This window comes from Prionailurus viverrinus, chromosome D1 (assembly GCF_022837055.1).
Source record: "Prionailurus viverrinus isolate Anna chromosome D1, UM_Priviv_1.0, whole genome shotgun sequence".
In the NCBI taxonomy this organism is placed as follows: Eukaryota; Metazoa; Chordata; class Mammalia; order Carnivora; family Felidae; genus Prionailurus; species Prionailurus viverrinus.
In genome coordinates this window covers 11,083,013-11,106,871 of record NC_062570.1, presented here as the reverse complement: position 1 = coordinate 11,106,871, position 23,859 = coordinate 11,083,013, and the positions used below count along the sequence as shown (strand labels likewise).

At 44.6% G+C, this 23,859-nt stretch overlaps 1 long non-coding RNA gene across 2 annotated transcripts in view; it reads right to left on the bottom strand.

Moving 5' to 3' along the window:
- Window positions 1-9,706: 9,706 nt before the first annotated feature.
- LOC125176297 (uncharacterized) overlaps window positions 9,707-23,859 on the bottom strand; it is a 509,320-nt gene continuing 495,167 nt past the window's right edge. For both annotated transcript variants that reach the window (XR_007156211.1, XR_007156210.1), the window contains 2 exons: window positions 16,319-16,437; window positions 9,707-9,804 (listed from right to left, as the gene is read on the bottom strand). This is a non-coding gene — a long non-coding RNA (uncharacterized LOC125176297). The remainder of the gene's footprint in view (window positions 9,805-16,318; window positions 16,438-23,859) is intronic.

Below are 23,859 nucleotides of genomic sequence, written 5' to 3'. Positions count from 1 at the left end.
CTGTGGATCATGTTTTGACACATGGTCCACTGTCACCAAAAGTTTGTATTTATTCAACACATACTTATTGAGTATTGACTGTGCATAAGGCACTGTGAGATACATGAAGACATGTAGACAAATGGTAGACAAATTGAACTGTGGGTGTCTTTTCCTCTACAACAATTTATTTCTCATTAGAAATATATGGGCTGGAGGTTGAGAACACTGTGGTGTCAGCCCTGAGTTTGAAGCCTGACACTGCGGGTATTCCTGCTGGTGACCTTGAACAAGTTACTCACCCTCACCGAAACTAAATTTGCTCTGGTATGAATGAGGATAACAATCCAGCCTTCTTCACAGGTTTGTTATGAGAATTCGGTGATAACATTTGCAGGGCACTCAGTCTTTAATAAATCTTAGTGATTAGTAGTATGGCCTAAATATAAAAAAATTAAGTGATAGTACAGAGTAGATGCTCAACCAAAAAAAGACCTGTACGATTAATTAAGGTTTCAGTTTGAAGGTCTTTACCTGATCAAAAATTAACATATACTTCCTTGAGAATCTGGGTCCCTCAAAGCTTTGTGTCAGACCAAATCAAAATGGAGATTTTTCCCACTAAGTTCCAGTAACCTCTTGTAAGATAATGAACCCTATTACTCCATTAGTATCATGCAACCTTTAAAATTGGTAGGTCTGAACATCATCCTAAAAATCAGTTATTCTGTAAGAGAAGAGGTACTTTTGGGTTTATGGGTTACACCTATTTAGCCATTTATTCTCTGCTTTATGCCATTTGGACTCCATGGGCAATTGTGAGGCCATTTCCTGCTATCTGAAACACTGTAGGGAAGAGGAGTTACTCTAGGAGGAAGGACAAGAATTAAGAAGGGAAAATCCAAGGAGATAAATCATGGTTCTATGGAAGATAAAAATTCAGAATATAATGGACTGTCTTCTAAGTAGTGGGGGTCTCCTGGCTGCATGGGTTCCAGAAGATAGAAGACCGACCGACAGTCACCATTTTGTGGGAGAGACACTTGAAATGGCTGGAAAACAGAATCAGCAGTGCTTAGCTCCCTTCCAATAATGGGCTTCTACAATTCTATCAAGCCATTTGATCAAATATTTATTGAGCATCTACTATGCATTCAGTCCCATTGAGAGTACAAGATAGACAACAGTAAACAAAACAGTGTCCCTGTCCTCATGGCGATTACATTGTAGTGAATTGCTACGAATCCCTCAGTGAGGTGATGGTGAGGAATCAGGGCAACCAAGCTGAACCTCTCCTTTGGGTGCACTGATAGAGTTTCCAGGTAACAAGATTGATCTCCTCCCTATGGAAATGAGGGAAGAGGGGTGCCAGGGTGGCTCAGTTGGTTAAGCATCTGACTTCGCTCAGGTTATGATCTCACAGTTTGTGAGTTCGAGCCCCACATCAGGCTCTGTGCTGACAGCTTGGAGCCTGGAGCCTGCTTCAGATTCTGTGTCTCCTTCTCTCTCTGCCCCTCACCCGCTCACACTCTGTCTCTCTCTGTCTCTCAAATATAAATAAACATAAAAAAAAAAAAAGAAAATCAGGGAAGAGAAGCAATGCAGAGTGCCATGCATAAGTAATAATAAATGAGGAACAACTATAACACTGGGGCTAAAACCTTCCCTAACCGTAGCAGTGATGCTCAAATCATCAAAATCCTCCAAGATAAAGTAACGGGCCATGACTTACATATTTGTCTGGTTTTTATTTTATGTGCTGCACAGTCTAACTCCAACCTTTGACTCTGTAACCAGCCCTGGTTTGAGTTTGGGTTTGAACAGCTGCCCAGCCCATCAGTGCATCAGTGCATTTGAGCAATAACTCAGGCAAAGACATTGAAGAGCTCACAAGTCCTCAATAGACTAAAAGCAGAGAGAAATAGGATTCCATAGCAACAGTGTGTCACTCTAAATCATCATTGCTGTTTCATGAACAAAGTGAGGATTGAAATAGAACATATAGCAAGGAGTGGGACAGTTCGGCAGATATGATCAACTATTTTCTGGAAATCAGATCACTTTGGCTAGAGACACAACAATATGCTCATTTTTATTAGCTAAGCTGTTGAATTCTAAAGCTAGAAAAACTTGTCATTATTTGTAACTTTCTCTTTCACCAAAAAAAAAAAGGTGGGGGGGGGGGGATTTTATTCCCTTCCCTTGTTCTTTGCATCCAGATAACCAGTGCTGATGGAGATAGCCAGAATGAATTCAGAATGAGGGAAACTGAATACCGCCATTGAAAACCTTTGCTGATTTGATTAAGGTTTTCCTTATTATGATATGTATTCCAGCAGCCAAAAAGTAGCTAGTAAACATTTGGGGGACTGAGCTGGGGACACAGCTCATTGTGGGATTTGCCAATCATCCATTTTTGTTTACAAAATGAAAACATAACTCAAGTGAGCTCTTGTCTACTTGAAAGCTTGCAGTAAGGAAGGACTACGTTGGCCCGGTAAGGATTCTGGCCACAAACACTGCTTCAAGTAAATGTAATCCGAGGTCTCAGAAACAACTTTCCAACATAAACAGCAAAGGGAAGCCTCTTGGAAACTACTTGATAAACTGTTTAATAACTGCTTATCTTAGAGTTGGCTCAAGATTGCTAATGTTGGAAATGATACAGCCTAAGATCAGAGCAAACATTTCCTGCAGTGTAGCTGGACATGAAGGTGGTTTCTTTCAGTTGTTCGTTCAGGAAGGACAAGGGGCAGCGGGAATCACGTCTCACGCAAAAAGAAGAGGAGGACTCATGTGTGCTCATATATTCAAGAGCTGTCAAAACGAAGACTCTAATTTTAAAATTCAGACTATCTCCCTCTTTTTTTTCCCCTGTCTTGACAATAGACAGCTGTGTCCTTAAATGTGTTTCTTTCAGAGGAGTTTTGTTCTAGAGACACCTAAGACATAACAAACGCTGTTTCTGCTAATGTTTTCACCAAAGGTGGCTCCAAGAAGGCAGCTCCGACCAACAGAGCTCTTTCAAGCCTCCAAACTTGTGTGAAAGTTCCCTCTCGGTTTGATCCCCTTAGCCCTGTCACCATGCTCTGGGGGATTCCTCCATCCATGGTAGCCCCTCTTGTACGGATTGACCAGAGTAACAGGTACTCCTATGCTGCTACTGCTTTTTAGCCAGTTCTATTTGACTTGACGCCTTGATGTCACTGTTGTGTAGATCATTTTGCCATTTTAGAAGCAGACTGAAATTCCAACAACAAACATTAATTGAGTACTTATAACTGGGGACGTAAAATGGATAGTCTTTAAATTATGTATCATCTTTATGCCATGGAGGAAGGGTGCAATTAATCTTCTTTACACACCCTAGGTATTATCTCATTTAATTTTCACAACAGCACTATGAGGTAGGCTTTACCAATATTGTCTATATTCTACTGATTAAGAAACAAACAACCCTGACGTTCACAGAGAAATAACCTGCCCTCTGGTTTTTCACACAGCAAAGCAGTCTTTAAAAATATAAATTGTGGGGGTGCCTGGATGGCTCAGTCAGTTGAGCATCTGGCTTCGGCTCAGGTCATGATCACACAGTTTGTGGGTTCGAGCCCCGCATTGGGCTCTGTGTTGACAGCTTAGAGTCTGGAGCCTGCTTCGAATTCTGTGTCTCCCTCTCTCTCTGCTCCTCCCCTGCTCGTGCTCTGTTTCTCTCTCTTTTTCAAAAAAAAAAAAATTAAAAAAAATATAAATTGTGGGGGATGGCTGAGTGGCTCAGTCAGTTGAGCATCTGACTCTTGATTTTGGCTCAGGTCGTGATCTCAGGGTTGTGGGATCGAGCCCTGTGCTGGTCTCCACACTGAGCGTGGAACCTGCTTAAGATTCTGTCTCCCTCTTTCTTTGCATCTCTCCTGCTTGTGTGTGTTTGTTCTCTCTCTCTCTCTCTCTCTCTCTCTCTCTCTCTCTCTCTCTCAAAAAAAAAAAAAAAAACATAAACTGGAACGCTTTCACCTGAGATGTAGTAATAGTGACTAGATTTACCTTGCCCATTGTAAACAGTTTAAAAACTGGACAGAATACATGAAATGATTATTTTTAAGACATTGGACATCAAGCAACGAAGCCCAGTGAATCTTGTGTAATAGGAAATAGAAGAAACAAACTCTACAAGACTCCAGCTTACTCCCTTATTGCTTTCTGTGTCAAGGCACAGGGATTCCCTGAGTTGAGTGGATACAGTGGAAAGTCCAGAGAGGCCAAAGGAGCCAGAGATCTTAGAACAAATTATGGGAAAAGAGAGAGTGTATGGCAGACACCTGTGGCCTCCTGTAAAGGGTCCCATCATGTCTTCAGCCAAGTACTAATCAGTTCACACATGCGGGGAAATTGTCTGAGGCTGGGAAAAGCAGCACCAAAGCATTCGTACTGAGGGCACGATCACCGGAGATCACACAGGACCATGAATAGTTCCTTTTCCCACCAGCCAGAGTGGGAAACCTCATAATTATGGGGCATTGGGCAGGCTTTAAGAAGCATACTCAAAAGCACTTTCCCTCAGAATTAGAGCACAATTAGTCCTAGACAAAATGCTCCTCTGGCCTCTCTTAAGGAAGCTTAAAAGGAAGAAACCAAAGGATCAAGATGTTTCCACGTTACCTCACTGAATCTCAGTAGAAAGCTTAAGCATAGCTGCAAGAATACAAAATTATCTTGCACCCAACAAAACAAAATTCCCAACTATCATCCAATAAAAAATTAATAGTCATGCAAAAAAGCAAGAATATATGAACTCCTAATGAGAAGAAAATCACTATCATATCATCAGAGAAGTATTTCTGTTTAAGTAGTCTTCCCTCTAAAATTTTTCTCTATTATTGCAACTTATTTATGTTAGTCATAGCGCTTACCAGAAGTTATAATTACACATTACTTATTTGTTTGCATGTTTAGGATCTGTCTCACCCAGTGGGCTGTGAGCAGACAATGTCTTATCACACTGGCCACGTCAGTGACACTGACTTCCCATCACCTCCATGCTCCCATGTACACCTAACCCCAGCCTGACTACTGCCCATTCTGGTACAATCTTAAACAACAACAAAAAGCATGTACAATCTTAAACAACAACAACAAAAATCAACTTCTTTTCTGAATGTTTTATTTTCAAAATCAGAGCACAAATCAATAGCTGTGAAAGCCAAAGCTGAAAGTTGCAAGAGTTCTGCTTTGAGAAGAAGGAGGAAGAGGAGGAAGGGGAGGAGGAGGAAGGGGAGAAGGAGGAAGGGGGGGAGGAGGAGGAGGAAGGGGAGGAGGGGAGGAGGAGGAGGAGGAGGAGGAGAAGGAGGAGGAGGAGAAGGAGGAGGAGGAGGAGGAGAAGGTGGAGGAGGAGGGGAGGAGGAGGAGGAGAAGGAGGAGAAGGAGGAGAAGGAGGAGGAGGAGGAAGAGGAGGAGAAGGAGGAGGAGGAGGGGAGGAGGAGGAGGAGGAGAAGGAGGAGGAGGAGAAGGAGGAGGAGGAGGAGGAGGAGGAGGAGGGGAGGAGGAGGGGAGGAGGAGGGGAGGAGGAGGAGGAGGAGAAGGAGAAGGAGGAAGAGGAGGAGGAGGAGGAGGAGGAGGAGGAGGAGAAGGAGAAGGAGGAAGAGGAGGAGGAGGAGGAGAAGGAGGAGGAGGAGGGGAGGAGGAGGAGGGGAGGAGGAGGGGAGGAGGAGGAGAAGGAGGAGAAGGAGAAGGAGGAGGAGGAGGAGGAGAAGGAGGAGGGGAGGAGGAGGGGAGGGGGAGGAGGAGGAGAAGGAAAAGGAGGAGGAGGAGGAGGGGAGGAGGAGGAGGAGAAGGAGGAGGAGGAGGAGGAGGAGGGGAGGAGGAGGAGGAGGAGGAGGAGGAGGAGGAGGGGAGGAGGAGGAGAAGGAGGAGGAGGAGGAGAAGGAGGAGGAGGAGGAGGAGGGGAGGAGGAGGAGGAGGAGGAGGAGGAGGATGAGGAGGAGGAGGGGAGGAGGAGGGGAGGAGGAGGGGAGGAGGAGGGGAGGAGGAGGAGGAGGAGAAGGAGAAGGAGGAAGAGGAGGAGGAGGAGGAGAAGGAGGAGGAGGAGGGGGAGGAGGAGGGGAGGAGGAGGAGGAGGAGAAGGAGAAGCAGAAGCAGCAGCAGCCTATTTCTTCTTTGTATCAAGTGATGCAGGGTTTACATACATCACAAGTTTAAGTGTAGTTAAGTATCAAGTGATGCAGGTTTACATACATCACAAGTTTAAGTTCTGAAAAATGTATACACTTGGGTAGCCAGCACTGCATTTAACAAAGAGAACGTTTCTTTCACTCAGTAAGTTCCCTGGTGTCTCTGGTCCAGCGTCTCCCTACTGCCTCCAAGCAGAGCCACCCACTCTTCTGACTTCTAACATAATATTATAGTTTGTGCTTGAGCTTTATATACATGGAATTACAGTCGATCCTTGAACAATGTGGGGGTTAGGGGTGCCAAATCCCTACACAAAAATCTACATGCAACTTTTGACTCCCCAAACACTTAACTACTAAAAGCCTATTGACTGGAAGGCTTACTGATAACATAAACAGTGGATGAACATGTATTTTGTATGGGTATTATATACGGTATTCTTACAACAAAGAAGGTCAGAGAAAAGAAAATATTATTAAGAAAATCATAAGGAAGGGGCGCCTGGGTGGCTCAGTCGGTTAAGCATCCAACTTCAGCTCAGGTCATGATCTCATGGTTCGTGAGTTTGAGCCCCACATCGGGCTCTGTGCTGACAGCTCAGAGCCTGGAGCCTGCTTTAGATTCCTCTCTGCTCCTCCCCTGCTCACTCGCTTGCTCACTCTCTCTCTCTCTCTCTCAAAATTAAACAAACATTGAAAATTTTTTTGAAAAAAGAAAACCATAAGGAAAAGAAATACACTTGCTGTACTGTGCTGTGTTTATTGAAAGATGTGTTCCATTGCACGGATACATCACAGTTTGTTTATCCTGTCCTCTGTTGATGGATACTTGGAACTTTCCTATTTTTTTTTCTTAATGTTTTATTTATTTTTGAGAGAGGGAGACAGAGCCCAGGTAGGGGAGAGGCAGACAGAGAGGGAGACACAGAATCCGAAGCAGGCTCCAGGCTCTGAGCTGTCAGCAAAGAGCCTGATGCGGGGCCCAAACCCACGAACCATGAGATCAAGACCTGAGCTGAAGTCAAAGGTTTAACCGAATGAGCCACCCAGGTGCCCCTGAACTTTCCTATTTTTAGCTATTATGAATAAAGCTGCTATGAACATTATTGTACAAGAATTTTTGTGGATATGTATTTTCATTTCTCTTAAGTTAATACCTAGCAATTGGTGGGTCATAGGGTAGAAGTATGCTTAATTTTTAAGAGATTGCCAAGCTATATTCCAAAGTAGCTGACCCATTTCATACCCCTACCATCACTGTGTGAGAGTTCTAGGTGTTTACACCCTTACCTGACTTGGGATTATCAGCACTTTGGATTCTAGCCATTTTAAAGGATGTGAAATGGTATCTCATAGTGATTTTAATCTGTATTTACCTGATGACCAGTGGCATTCAGCATCTTTTTGTGAGCTTATTGGCCATTCATAGAACCTCTCTATCAAGTTACTATTCCAGGATTTTGGCCACATAAAAAAATGTGATCATTTGGCTTTGCATTGTTGAGTTGTAGGCGTTTTTCATAGATTCTGCAGATAGACCTTGGTCAAATATGCGTATCATGAATATCTTCTACTCTGTGATCCATCTTTTATTTCAACAATATCTTTTGAGAACAGATTTTTCGTTTTGACAAAGTTCAATTTATCTAGTTAAGAAAAGGGGTCCTGACCATCAAAAAGTTGGGTCCTGAAGAGAATAGCATATAAAGTTTACGCCACACACAGTATTTCTGAAAGAATTCATGGTGATGTAAAAGCTGGTTTTCCTTACTGCTCAGTTGGAGATTGAAAGTCCTTTCTGGGCTGAAGAGAAGTTTGGGGAATGGGAAAAAAAATCAAGACAAAAAGGGGGTCCTGCATCCCCTCCCCCCAGTAAATGATCCCTGCCTCAGTCAGGGTGTGGGGACTCCAGAGTGGACGAAACCTGTGTCTTGCTTTCCCAGGGATAACCCACAGAAGCAGAAAGCCATGTAGAAAGCCTCACAGAAAGGTAGCAATGGTGGGCAAGGGATACAGGTGGATGGGCCTGCGGAAGGCCCCAGGAGGTACTATCATTCTCAGGGAAGATGGGGAAACAGATAACAGACATCTCTAGACCCATGGGATAGAGGAATCCTAAGAGACAGTGGGCTAACTCTAAGTGGTCTGGATTTGGGATAAGGAAGACTCCAAGTAGTTATTCCTAGAGTCCAGAGACCATTGTGAAAGCATGCATAGCAGGAGCGAAGCCCAGAACCTGAGGATGAGGACAAACTAAGGTGAAGTTCAACCCACTGAAGGCCCGTGTAGACAGCAAACCATTGTGAATGAGACCTCACTTCCCCCTGGAGTCCCCTGGAACTCAAAATACTTCCCAAGGGAGAGAGAAAGGAGAGGAAAGAAAACTTGAACCAATTCTTCACCCAAAAGAGACTCTGTTTTAATCCAGAAGGAAGAGAGTTTTACCTTGAATTGGCAAGATTGTTTCCTATTGACAAAAGGATGTGAAGATTTGAGAAGCAAATTAAATTGAATTGTAGAGAAACAGTTTCATACACGCATGTCTAAGTTTTAGGAGTGAAATGACACCAAGGGTAATCATAAGGACTTCAGGGCAGGAACTGTTTCTGTGCTGTTCACCAAGGTTATATTATGGGTGTAGTATCGAGCCAAGCACATAGCAGGTGGTCAAGCAGTAGCTTTGAGTGGATGAAAGAAAATGGCCCAACTATGGTAGGGTGAGGTTCCTGTGACCTCAAATACCCCAATTTTCTGGCTCTTATGCTTCCTCCTTCCTCACACAGTGAAGCCGAGGACAAATCAGCTGTGTACTTGGAACAGAGCAGCAATGGGAATAGACATTTTGTTTTCCCTTTCCTTATCAGTTGGTAAGCCATTATTTCCTTAAACATGCCTTTACAAATGGAGAATTATTCTAGCTGCTAAATTCATCCCTGAATGCCATATCATATAAAAACAATTACTCCTGTATGGTTCAATATTCTTAACTCTTTACACAGTTTATGGCCACTGAAGTGTCCTCTAGGTGTTTAAAAAAAGTCTTAAAAACGCACTTAGAGCAAAAGCAACACTCACTTGGTTATTTATTTATTAGTGGGTTTTTTTCTTTCCATTAGCAATGCCTGACATTCCATGTCTTGAGATGAATTCACAAGAGCAACAAAGATCCTATTTCTTAAAAACTTAAGGAAAATGGGCTATGAAAAAACTTGTCCCCATTTGTTAGGGCTTATTAAGGATGCTGAGAACCTTCTGATGGTACTTTAGGGGAGAGAAACATGTAGTACTTAAGAGAAGTGGCTTTGGAATTGGACTGCAACTTACACTGAGCTCTGCCCCTTACCAGTCATTGGAACGTGGGCAAGTTATGCAAGGTCTCAAAGCTTTAGGTAAGTCACTCCTGGGAAGTTTAGACTATTAAATGAGATTATAGGAGTTTAGCACAGGGTCTGGCACTTATTAACCACACAATTTATCTTAGCTATTTTATCATTACCATCTTTACTTTGATTCACTGACATGAGGAAACTAGAACAAAGCACCACAACATACCTCTTTTCTTGATATCAGCAATGTCTGGACACAGATGTGGTGAGATCGTTAAGGAATTTCCTTGTGCCAGGTGTTAGGTTTTCAAAAACCAAAGTCACAGACCCAGGCACCTCTGTAAACACACATGAAAAAGATTCGGAGTAAAATCATCTCCAGGGAGCACAGTTTCATTGACAGCAATCTAAATGACACCTTAGGGTTTGGAAAAGAAGTTTAGGTTTCTCCTGGGGAATGTGAAAACAGGGACACAGAAAAACTTGGGCTACACTGGTTTCTTTCTGCAACTGCTATTTGAAATTCACTAACGACCAGCTCAGATGTGCAGCAGGGTTTACAAAGAATGAGCTCCTGACTTCCCCCTTAATCTGCTGAGGGGCTGTGGGCTTTCGAAATCATTTTGAAAGGAGACACAAATTTAGGCCAGAACTTATTGGCTGACTGATGAACCTCCCGTAAATCTTCAAGCAAACAGAAGCTGATTTTGAATCCATTCAGAAAACATTCTTCATTTGATCCCCCTAAAACCTAAGTTATTTCAATATAATTCAATCGAAGTGAGGCAGCTGTCCCAGAAATCAGAAAAAGCCTCCTTGTTTCATGTTGGCTTAGTTGTTCTTCTGCTAAAGAAATGAACTTGAGACTGCGGACACCACATCCTGAGCCCCACTCGGGGACTTTACACAGGACAGCTAGGGCAGCATGGCTCCCAGACTGTGCTTTGGAGCCAAGCTTTGGAGCCAAGACGAAGAATCTGAACTAACCAATAAAACAAAGGGTTGGAAGCAGGGGAGGGGACGGTGCTGACTTCTTTCTAGGGCAGAACACGGAGGGACGTGACCTCAGGAATATCAGGCCATTAAGATGAGGCTTCGGGGGACACTTGGGTGGCTCAGTCGGTTAAGCGTCCAACTTCAGCTCAGGTCATGATCTCATGGTTTGTGAGCTTGAGCCCCGTGTCAGGCTCTGTGCTGACACCTCAAAGCCTGGAGCCTGCTTTGGATTCTGGGTCTCCCTCTCTCTCTGCCCCTCCCCCACTCATGATCTGTCTCTGTCTCAAAAATAAACAAACATTAAAAAAAAATACACCAGAAAATGAGGCTTCAGAAACTGCCCAGGAAGTTGCACAAGGGAGGTGACCTTTAAGAAAATGACAGGACTATCTCAATTAGATGCTCTTCTTCCGCACAATTACTGCTAAACCTGTATTAGATCCACGTTCCCTGCATATGAGAAGCTGCTCCTGCGTCAGGGCAGACAACAGCCAAGGGGAAAATGACCATCCTTAGGTGAGCCTGAAGAGTCTAAGTGATGGACAGTGAGGGCATAAGAAGGGGGAGTGGCGTGAATAGGTAGTGGGGGCATTGTGGCTGGAGTGGGGAAGAGAGAAGGCCAGCTTCCTAGAAATGTGAGCAGTAACAGGGCCAAGAGAGAGCTTTCTTAGCCCAGCAGACAAGCTTGGAACGTGCCCCCATTTTCAGGTCTTTGTGTGGCTCCTAAGCACACTGAACTCAAGTCTGCAGTGTAGATACAGATTGCTGGAGGCTATTGTTTTTCCCAGATGTTGTTCCACTGAATAACAGTGCTCAGGTCCATAAGAGAACGTGTTCTAGAATGCTTATTATAATAATGTTTATAACAGGAGGGAGTTGGGCAGGCGGGTGGGGGGCAAGCATCGCTACTAGGAATGATTGCTCTGGATTATCACAGAGCGCTAAGAAGCAGCGGGCCGGAGGAACAGAGATGTGGTTAGCTCCAGAAGTCAGTCGTACTGTTGAGTAAAAAAGGCAGGAAACAGAACAAAAATGCCTTTTATGTACACCGAAAACATGCAGGAGAAACATCACAACATTCTTCCCGAGGGGACCTTAGAGCCAATCAAGATCCTTCGGTGGGGAGTGGGGGATGAGAGCGAGGGTTCAGGAAGGAGAGGCAAATAATCTCTCAGGGAAGGAGGGGAGAGCCTTGCGTGGTCTCCTCGTGACGACTTGCTGCATACTTAACAGAAGGACTGACTCAGATCTGCACCTAATTAAACAGACCAAAGCTGGGAATGAGAGGGAGCCAGCCGGGCTGAGGGCTGGGCAGATGCCCCAGGCAAGACGGGCGGCTGTGGAAAGGCCTCTGTTAGGCCTAGGGCTGCCGGGAAATAGAGCCAGTTTGACTGTCTCACCAAGAGGAATGGGGAAAGGGACAGGAGGTGAAGTCAGAGTGAGAGAGGAAGGTGCATGGCCTCCCTGGGCCAGGGCAAGAGACTCAGATTTTACTGAAAATGCAATGGGAGGCCACTAAAACATTTTAAGCCAAGGGGTGGCATGCCTTCGTTGACATTTCCGACAGATCGTGGTGTCTGCTAAACAGAAGGGAGCAAGAATAAAACCGTTGATGAGGCACTGCAGCAGCCCCAGTGAGACTCGCTGGGGACCTGGACCAAGGCAGCCGCACACGTGGGGGGAAGTGTTGGGACACACTGCACACAAGCACAACCATGCCTCCACACAAGGCAGACAAGAAGAGTCAGGTCCTTACAGGGCTCACATTCCTACTTTTCCACAAGGAATATAATCCAGGGTTTCTTCTCTGTTGGGCTTCTGCTGGAAAAACGTGAACGCCCAGGATGCCATGGGCTTCCCCCAGCCCCACCCCCTCTGCCAGGCGCTCTGAGCTTGGTGTGCTCACAGGTGTTTGCCTCCTAGTCCCGGACTTTCCCCAACAATGGAGTCACATGGGTCTCCCTGACTATGTCTATGGTCAGGATGCACAAGAGTGGGACTCTGCAGGTTGGCGGCCTGAATGTGATTCACAGCTCTGCCGTGCATTTACTAGCTGTGTGACCCTGGACAAGTTCCTTTGCGTCTCTGTGACTCAGTTTCTTATGCGTAAAATACAGATAATGATAGGACCTATTTCATACTTCGTTAATACGTATAAGACACCGGAAACAGCGCCTGGCATCAATACGTGTTCTATTAGAGTGTGCCACCATTGAGTACTGTAATTATTACTAGTGGAGGGTGCCAGTTGCTTTCCCTGCTCCTGCGCCCAGTGATCGCAGCTCTTCCAGCAGAATATTTCCTGGGAAGTGTGAGCCTGGGATCCTGTTGTCCTGCCTCCCCCCTGTACCCTACCTATGCTCTGAACAACCAACTTGCTAAAAACTGAGGTCATTTTTTGACAAACTCCAAGTTACCTGCATAGCCCAGTGCTTTCCCCAGGAAACAAAAAGTGCTTATTGTAAACAAGACTGAGATTTCTAAAACTTTTCTGAAGTTATAAGGAATGTGTCATCTGCCCCTTCCAAGTATATTTTTATACTTCTCAGAAGACAGCTCAAGAAAAGCAGGCTTAATACTAATGTACAGTGGTATATTCCACGTCGCTGCTCAGGCCACCGGATACATTTACATAGGCTTTCCGAGGGGTGGCCACGGTTTCAGCCCAAGAAGCACCCTACTTCACATTTACCAGGTACGACAGTCATTTATTACGCTTCTTTATCCCTCTCCTATTATTTTCCACCCAAGCTGATGCTTCCTGGCTGGACTCCCTGTGATTCGAGACAATCTCATTAAAGCACTCACAATAGGTTTGAATGACCTGTAGAATGAACCTTGGCCTCTCTCATTTATTTGCATTTTAAAAGGAAGTTTTTAATTTGAATAGACTTCCAATTTGTTGATTTGAGAGTGAAAAAAAATGCACTTTCCAAATATCTCTGAAATAGGGCTAGGCTAGACCTCCCAGTACCATCTGGCATTCCAACCAGTACCTCTGCCCTCCCTCCAGCCCAGCACCTGCCGTGTCCCCTGAAGACTTCAAGCCCGCACAAGGCCTGTACTGGATACTATCTGTGGTGGCCCCATATCCTCTTTGTCCACCTACTTCTCTAGCAATGTGATCTGCCAGGGCCTTGCCTTAGTTCCACACGTACCTCTCACTTTCTGCCCAGGCTTCCCAGATTCGGGACACCTGTAGGTGCAGCCTGGGAAGTGAGGTGCATTGGTACCCCAGGGGGCAACCCGTGACCAGTGGAGGATGGAACCTATGGATAAATGCTGTTCTGTCTTTCCTGGTACCCAGAATCCTGCTGGGACAGAGTCCCTGTGGCCCATACTTGTATCCAACTCAGAACTCACCTTTGAATCAGCTGCCCTTCCTCCTGTGTTTCTCTCTCCCGGGATCCCCACTTCCTGTTTTCTTGGGCCACTTATCAAAAGAGACTCTGCTCTCAGGGCAACTGAGGCTAAAACAGTGCCAAAAGGTCTTCACCTGGCCACCTACTTTTGTGCTGTTCAGGGGAGGATTAATATGGTTACAGACCATAATTTATAAAGCGGAAATTTGTCAGGGTATTTGCAAATAGTTAAGATAAATGCCATTGTTTGAGATTTAATGCAATGAATATTTATTGCAGTTTGCCCAGTGTCAGGTGCACAGCTAGGCCTCCGCCAACAACTCCTCCCCGAGACACGGAGATCCACCCTAGAAAGGAAAGGTAAGCAGATCTCCAGGGCAGGCAGCCACGCCAGGGCTAAGAGTGTGGATGCCAGAGACAGGCTGCCTATGTTCACTTCCTTATCCATTGCTTTCTAGCAGGGTAAACTGTCTAATCTCACCAAGCCTCAGTTTCTTCCTCCATGAAATGTGGAAACCCTAGGGTCATTATGAAGCCCAAAAGAAATGTATGTGAAGGTGATATGATGCTGCTGACATGCAGCAGGTGCACAACCAATTCTAACTCTGCAGCAAGTTGCTGATTTCCACGGAATGTGTCACTGCCACGAGGGTGGTAGCTGTCAATGAGAGGAGATGGAGAGCAGGCACGTGGGGAGGGTGCTATCCCTCTGCCCAGCCTGGCTCCAGTTTTAATATGAGGAACATCAAAAGAACAATTCAGCCGAGAAAAAGGTAACCACGACTAATCACTTTTAACAGATGTTAAACTTTTGGCCACTTTCTTATTCAAGCAATTTATATCATGTTCCGTGCTCCTCAAGTATGGCATTATGTTTACACATTTAGATGACTTCTGTAGGATGACAAATGTGTTCTTGAATGTTGGAAATAACTTTAACTAAAAAATTTACATTCTCATACATTTTGTACCACACTTGGACTAGTTTTGTTTTAACAACACCTCCTTCTCTCTAATTATCCTAGTCAGTCAAAAGTTCCTTCTACCTTCCTTTTACAATATGTGGCTAATTCCAGGGTGTCTCTGGGAAATTTTCTATCAGCCATTTTGTTAGAGATGGTTAAGGAGAAGGGAGGAGCTCCTAAATGGAAGGGTGAAAAGGGATGGATGAGTAGTGGCAGAAAGGGGATTTTGAGGGGACTCAAGCAGGAGACCTGGTATGTGCCTAGTGAGAAAGGAGATGTCTATCTGTAGGCTAGTGAAGCCATCTTGGACATGCTCTGTCCTTCCCCCCCATTCTCCTGGACACCTGCACCTGCTACCAGGTGCTTTGAACCACCCCCACCCCCCTTCATGCCCAGCCTTCTGTTCTTCCCTGAAAGGTTTCACATTGCACCAGCAAAACTGGAGGGCAGACGATCTTCCTTTGCTTCTGCTCACTTCCATTTCTGGACTTCTCTCCAACCTACTATTCTCCCCAGGCAACTGTGAAGATATTTTTGGCTAAGGAGGGCATTCCCAGCACTATGCCAGATGAACAGATGGTGGGTGGGCCAGAGGAATGGTGGGTGGTGGGGCTGGCATGAGGGGCATCTGGCGGTGTCCTTCTGGATTACAGAGAACTGGGAATCTTAAGAAGATCCCTTCCTTCCCCAAATCTGATTGGCTTTTTAAAGACTCCCAGTACCTCTGAAATAAACCAGAGAGTCGGTATAAGCAGATGATTCTCCTTCAGACGAATGGTTTGTTGTATCATTTGTAGGTATAAAAAGATTTATTAACTCATAATTTTATCAAGTAGTAATGTGTGAGTAAATGTTTTAATAAGGTCACTAATTCCATTATAGTATGTTGTGCTTAACAGCCTTTAAAGGTGAAATAAAATTATCAGCTCTTAGTTACTCTCCTCCAATTTTCTGTAGACTTAATGAGGGGTTTTCTGGAAGCCCACGACTCCCCACCTCCTTCCTATCCCACTACCTCCACAGACCTTTGCTGCATTTAAGACAATATAAAGTGTAGTGCCTCAGAATTAACATTCTGGGGTAAGAAAGATTAAAATTAGAATCCTAGCTCAACCACTTAGTACTTGTTTGACCTTGAAAGAGTTCCTTAACCCAGCTTAGCCTCAGGATGCTCATTTGTAAAATGGGATCATTACTGTACCTCACACAGTTCCCCCTGAAGAATGCATGGGATCACTAACGCATGGACAATACGAACAAAGTGCTTGGAAGGGAGTGTGAGCTAATAAATGTTAGTGACTGTGTTAGTTGTATATTGCTGTGGGACAAATTACCCCAACTCACTCTGCATATAACTAAGTTACATGCCTCTGCTACAAGGTCTCTCAGAAGGCTAGAGTCAAGGCATTGGCCAGGCTACAGTCTCATCTGAAGGTCTGACTGAGGGAGGATCTGCTTCCAAACTCACTTTTGTGGTTATTGGGAAGACTCGTAGCCTATGGGCTGGTGGACTAAGGACCTCAGCTCACCCCGGGCTGCTGGCTGGAGCACCTCTTCAGCTCCTTGTGATGTGGGCCTCTTCCTGGTGTGGCTCAGACATGGCAGCTGGCTCCCATCAGAGGGAGCAAGCAAGAAGGCAAGAGAGGGCCTGCAAGACAGAGGACACAGTCTTTTAGTAACCCAAGCTCTGAAGTGATATCCCATTACCTTTGCCATATTCTATTTCTTAGAAACAAGTTATTAGTCTTACACAGCATGTAAGGGCTTGCAGTCCAGGTACTTTTGTTTTTGTGGGTTCCTTCCCTGATGCTCCCCCACTCCCTGTTTAGTCTAGTATACCCACACTTCTCACACTGTCCAGACATGCCAGAGTCTAAGAGCTCCCAAGTGGTTCTCCTGGGATTCATAATGATGTCTCAGGAGATTTGTGTCATTGAAAAAGGTAATGGTGTCTGTTTTGATTCTTAACTTTTTAGAGAAAACCAACACATAAAATTACTTACCTATTTTCCCTTTCAAATCAGAGCAGGAGGGCCTTTGAGCATGTAGCATGTGGGGTTTAAGAGTCAAAAAAGGTTGGGAGATGTCACCATGCATATTCATGCCTCCATGATTGCATGGCTGATGCCTCTCTGTTCTGCTTGGTGGATTCATACTCAGCCTTCAGTGTCAGACTTAGATGTCACTTTTTTGGGGCAAATATATATTCAAGACCCTCAGGACTTATCCCTTCTTCCCCATGCCTTCTGTTTCCCTGTAGCATTTTGAATAACTCCCTCTTCGAGATCTTCTGTTATAGATAGTGTGTATACAAAGTATTCCACAAGATCCTAGGATTCCATATGGTGATGAGGATGGATGTGGCAAGGGCTCACTTTCTTAAATGGGTGGTCTTTTCAGTTTGTGTCATCTTCCCTGTCCAAGCCCTTTCTATGGAGACCTTTTTTGGCTCTTGGACCTTGTTGCCCAAACCTTCCCTTCCTGTCCTGGAGAGGACTCTTGTCTCAAGGGCAGCTCACCTCATTGCAGGAGTGCTGGACCTGCCTTATCAGAGAACATGCCCAAGTTCATAAGCCAGCAGGTGGTGGAGCTGGGATTCAAACCCTGGTGGTCTCACTACATGGCCTTGCTTCTACTCCCCACACTGTACAGTTCCAAACGCTGGAGGAAGAAGAACTCTTTAAAGCACCTTGTTTTAAGTCCTTTGGGTGCTGACAGTCAGGAGCTTCAAAGGCGTGAGAAAAACATGGGATTTTTCCATGCTTCAGAACTGTTTAAAAACCAACACTGAGTCAAAAATGCTTCCCTAAGGAGCATTTGCCAGCAATTCTTACTGTCCCTGTCAATCATTCACAAAATCTCTATTTTTCTTGGCATTTTTGTGCAACAAGACATTTGCTAGTGTGACGTCACTTGGGCTTTTTGCCATCAGAAGTGCCCTCACACCTTGGGCTTACTACAGTTGATTGCACATTTGTATCTCAATTACAGATTGTGACTTTCCTGTATATTGAAGACTTTCTCTAATCCAAACAATAACAACAACAACAACACCCAGACAATTCAGAATGGAATTGGACCGCTGTCAGGTTTTTTTCTGCCTGGCACAGCCTGCTTCTTTAGGGAATGGTACTTCTCCCATGTCAGGTGATGCTGGTGGGACTATCCTTTGAAGTACCTTAATCTAACCCCTCCTCCCCCCAATACACAAAGACCCATGCTCCATGACCCATGCCCTTCTGTATGTCAACGGTTATAGAAGTGAGCACAAGACCTAAGCGAGGCCAATCAGAATTGCCTGGATTGATAAAAAGAAGTTGGGAAAAAGAAATTCCCTTGTTGTTCAGTTGGGAATAAATAAATCTGTTCCTGGGGAGACTTCTTCCCTGCCGGGTGGAGAGAACCAGGCTGCTGAAAGAAGCCAACAGGGAAGCAGGTCTGAAGCCAGAGAGAGGGACAGAGACTTCATATACTGATTGAGCTCTTGAATCCAGTGTCTGATGCTAGACCCACCCTACAATTCCCAGCCATGTATGCCAATACAGTACTTTTAATCCCCCAAACTAGTTATAATTGAGTCTTTATCATTTGACAGCCCAAAGTTGGGTTTTTAAAAACTGTTTAACATTTATTTATTTTGGGGAGAGAGAGACACAGGCAGAGAGAGAGAGAGAGAGAGATAAAGAATCTGAAGCAGGCTCCAGGCTCTGAGCTGTCAGCACAGAGCCCGACATGGGGCTTGAACCCACGAACTGCAAGATCATGACCTGAGCTGAAGTCAGATGCCGAACTGACTGAGCCACCCAGGTGCCCCCAAAGTCAAGTTTAAGGTAGAGGTCAGGGATGGCAAATCAGATTCAACTAACATGCAAACAGCAGCAGTTGCCAGATAAAACACAAGGTTTAAATTGCAGAAAACTAACAAATACTATCTTGGTATAATAGTTTTAGTATACATATTTAGTTTAAGCATGTCCCAAACATTACATGGGATATACATATACTTAAAAAGTTGTATTTTTATTTGTTTAATAAATAGCAGTGGTGGTTGCTTGTAACACTGTGTTGAAGATTCTGAGGGCAAGTTTAGCCTCATTGGGAAAAAGTATGATTATTGATTAATGATGTCTGTTCCATGCGTGGAAATAGGGAGAAGTGGCATGGGTGCCATGAATATAGCATCCTTGGTTTATCCCAAGTGTTTAAACATGTTTTTTTTCCCTGCAGTCTTGGGCAATGCAATGGTGTTTTAATAATAACTAATAGTAGCCACGATTTACTAAGTCTCTTTAAGAGCCTTACATATGTCATCTAATCGAACCCTCAAGACAATATTTTACTGGCTCTTTTTCACAACTGAGACTCAAGATAAGTTAAATTCGCACAGACAGTAAATGGCAAAGCTGGGATTCAAACCTGTGTCTATCTGACACCAAAGCTCATGCTTTTTCCAATTCATCATTCTGCGGCAGGCAAATATTGTCCTAACAACATAGACGCAGAAGTCATCTTAAAATGCTATTTTACAAATTGCTACATAAACACTTATAAATCCAGTTCTTGGCCCAAAATGGTAAACTGTCCTTTCACGACAAAGAGCAGTGCTTCGACAACAAACTAGAGCCTCGTACGAGGCAGTGTTTTGGCAAACAGATTTCAACAGTTGACACCAGAGTAGTGCCAATTGTGAAAAGTGGCTTTAGGCTATAAATGACTATGTACAACCAGCATTATGACAAAGTGGGAGGGGATCTGTTTAACGTGTAGCAGGGGATGGCTAGGTGAGCCCCACATGAAATTTCAAGTTGGCTATTTATGGGGCTGGAAGGCATATGTTCCTTGATTATTTGCATGAGCTGCTATGTACGAGAGCATTTGTGTTTTGGTAGATGAAGGGGGAAGAAAGTATTTTAGTGTGAATATATGTAGTTGTTTTTTTTTTTTAACTTTTCATGTATTCGTTGTTCAATGTTTTTTGAGCTAGGATATAAGATAAAGAGATGGTAGACAGGTAACAATGCAGGGGATAGGATGGCATCTAGTCCCTATTTTATCCCTTGGGTACAAAGCAGGAGAGATAGAAGCTGAAGGAAAATGGTGTGATATGGGCATAAGCAATGCTACACAGGCCTGGTGGAAAAGAGAGGCATGGCGCCCTGGAAGGCCATGATTTCTGCTGTGCGGGGCTACCCTGCACCTCTCTGGGACCTTGAGGACTGGAAGCTTGGGAATCACTTAGGGAACCAGCACCACTGGCCTGAACATCTTCATCCTCAGGAAAAGTCTAATTAGTCCTTGCAACGGCATGACTTCCTGAAGTCACTGCCTGTGCAGAGAATATTGACTGGGTGGGCCAGCAACAAGTGGCATGTGACAGGCTGACAGAGAAGTCCGTGAGGACATGATTCTTAGAAAGGAGGGCTTGAGGCTCATGGGAACAGGATGTCTTAAACTATTTGGGTTAATGAGACATCTTATGTGTCTACACACCAAGAAGGCTTGGGGGACACCAGTTTACAAGCATGAAGACTAACTAGAGAGAAAGGACAGAATAAATAAAAAAAAGTTTGGACAAAAATAGAGGCTTTAATAACCTCAACAGACACAAAAGGATCTAAATGCTCAATGAAGGCAATTCCAACCAATAAAGGAGAGGAGAAATCTAAGAAGGAAAGCATAATTTCCTGTTTTTATCGGATCTTGGGGGGAATAACTGTCCTCATCTTCCTTGCATCTGTTTTGAAACCCATGCCTGACCTTGGTGGTTGTCTCTAATCCCAGGGACAGCTGGGGCTTTGTTACCAAGTATTAGGAATCTCTATCCCATGTCCCTTTCCTTTTGCCCCTTCTCATAGGATGGCTGTCACCTTTGGGGTGTTCTATTTTAAGACTGTGGATCGTTAACATTTCTCTGTGATTCCAGGTTATCCCTGGGGTACTTCTATTTTTTTACTCTAACTCTTATGATGGGATGAATATTTCATTGTGCTTCTTGCACAAGAGTTCTTTATCTATATTATTAAGCTCCATTTCCACAAATGCTCTATGTCCCCAAATATGGCTCATATTGGGACCTGCTGGGCCCATGTCCCTTTAGACTTATCAGCTAAGCACAATAAGCATTTCTGTGAAAGAAAAAAGGAAAAACTTAAGTCAGTCAATAGCTCACTACATTTAGAGCAGAACTTGGTTTTTGCAAGCTTGAAAGGACTATTTGCATTTACAACAGCAGGAAAAATTGAGAAGTGGGGCATTTCTCAAGATTTAGAGCCACATCACGAGCAAAACATCAGTTTCCACCAGATACTTTCTGAAAATACCTTACCTTTCTCAACATGACCCACCAGCTTTCTGGAGCTGATGGAATCAAGTACACACTGTGGGTCTGATATTTAAGGTCCTCTGGGCCCACCGTTCAGCCCTCAGCTTCCTTTTATGCCCTTCACAGTTAACAAGTCAATCTGTTCAGCATTACTTGAACTTCGCTGTGTCTGAGACTTTTCTGGACCTTTCCTTCCACTTGGGTGGTCAGTCCTCTCTACACATCAAGGTCCAGTTGAATGCCACTTGTTCCACTGGACCTTTATGATGTCCACAGCAGGAAATTCACCGTTCCTTCCTTGGAATGTCTATAGCACTGCCTCACAAGTGGGTCAGGAACACATGTTTTATGCTCTTTCCCTGCCTACCTTATCTCCCCCCCCCATAGACTGTAATTTCCATAAACATGAGCCACATCAATGTCTTCTTTGTGTTGCCCCCTGCTCCCCACCTATTCTTCAGCGAAAGAAAGAAAAGAAGAACCATCCTCGTGGATTTGGGGATATTATCAGTCAAGTCCCTTTTGTCTCTGGAAAAGTTCGATCTGGATCACCTGCTGGTGCTACAACGTGACCTCTCCCCCCTTTGCACAGGACTTCCTCAGTGGGATGTGAGGGCGTGTGAGCCCCAACCTGTGTCCTTTGTTGAGAGGGGCAGGTTGAACAGATTCAGTACACAGAGGCTACTTTGCAGGGTTCTCAGAGCTGTGAGGGGGTGGAAGGTGACAGGACATCTGCAGCCCCATTCCTAGATTTGTGGCTCCTGCCTGATTCTTCTGCCTTTGGCCTCCCTCACTTTCCACCCCAGACCTGCTGGCATCACCACCTGCCAGACCATCAGTTCACCTCAATTTAGGACCAGCTCCAACTCAGGGGCAATGGGCAAAGAGCATGGGCTCTAGGTCCTCTTTGTTTCTGCACTGATCCAGGCACTGGCTAATGCAGTCCCTGGAGTCTCACCTCTGTCCTTTCAGTGATCTGTTACAAGAGGGTGTATCCATGTCCCTTGCCTGTTCCAAGTACCTGTCCTCCTGGCCTACTGGGGACCCCACCCTCTTAAATAATCTGATTCTCTTTCCTCTATCTATCCCCTAGTCCCACTGTCTGGGCCCTCCTTACCTCTTACCTAGACTACTGAATACACCAGCCTGATTGTCATTCCTCCATATGGTAAAACCAGACTGTGCCTGTCACTCTCCTGCACCAGCCCCTCAGTATTACCCCATTACCTACTGAAGAAGGTACATATTTCCTGCCATGGCTCACAAAACCTGCAGGAACCTGCCCCTTCCAGTCTTCCAGGAGTAATGCCTGCCATTCCTTGCCTGAACTTTAGACTCCAGTGCTCCCCTGCCTCTCCTGTCACTTCTTCCCTGTTTCTCTTATGCTGTCATCTTTGTCTCCATCTATCCTCCCATGCTTAATGCTTCTTAGTTTGGTCAACTGTCATTTAAAAAATTTTTATTCCACTGAAACATTTCCTGATCACCATCAGCCAGGCAAGGTTAGCAGATGCCCCTCTTTTGTGTTCCTTAGTATATCATGTTACATGGCTCTGGTAGGCCAACACTTAACACCCCATCTAGAGCAGGGTTCTCCCAATATCTTGCCATCTGAGTTACTGCTAAAACATACATATGTCATCCCACATGAACATGCTATGCATCACAGAACACAGTCTTTGCACTGCCAATGCAACGAAGCAAAAATTCCAACTCTGACTTCTTCCGTACCCCAAACACAAAAGGACCTTATAAAATGTTCTAAGATAAAAGAGTATGCAGGGCGTCAGTGGGTGGCAAATACCATAGATAAAGACATTTCGGATGTTGGAGACCAGCAGTAAGAGTCATGAAAGGCACTATTCAACAGAACTGAAGGAAAGGGAACCAGTAAAGTGGGTGGGCTTGAGATACTCTCTGCAGAACTATGTCCCTTAAGCCCAAACCAGAATGCTCCATAACTTGAGCTAACTCCTCTACAGGCATATGTGTTAGCTAGAAGGGAAACCCAAGGGAGGGATAGGACCTTCCTAATATAAACACATTGTTACTATCAGAACACAGATGCAAAAGAAATGGTCTACAGAGCACCTCACGGGCATCAAAACCTTGAGGGATGTGAAGGACAGTGGTCAAGGCTGTACTAAATTCAGAACTAAATGGCTGATCAGCCTTTGACTTCCTTTATACCTCAAGCCAACTGAACCTGAACTTCCCACCCGCTTTTGTGAATGTCTTTTATAATACTGGTCTAATACGAGAGACGCAATAAAGTGCTCCTCTCCAATTTACCACTACAGAAGACAACATAGTCTCTTTGGGGCAACTCAAGATTGCCCCCTTCTTAAGAAGGGTGGAGAGTCCCATCCACCACTTTCTTTCCAACACGTCTCTCCCACTGGGGCTTGGAATTCCAACTGACTTATTCACCATCAGTAGGGTACTGGAGATTAAGTTAAATTAGGACTTAATGGGTTCTAAACTGCCCCGCTGTGGATTAGACCACGGCACTAGTTCTTGATTTAAACGGTAAATTGGATCGCCATTTGCCAGGACGGTGATTTGTGCTTTGGCAACCATCGCAGATCCATAAGTAAACTAGTAGATTTCCCTGACACAGTAATCGGCCTTACTGTCTAGAGTCTTCACACATTTTTCTTATAGGTTGAATTAATACAGAGAAGCAGGATGGTTGATGGTTTCATTTGTTGTACCATTAATGAAACATAAAACAGATGTGTGAAACAC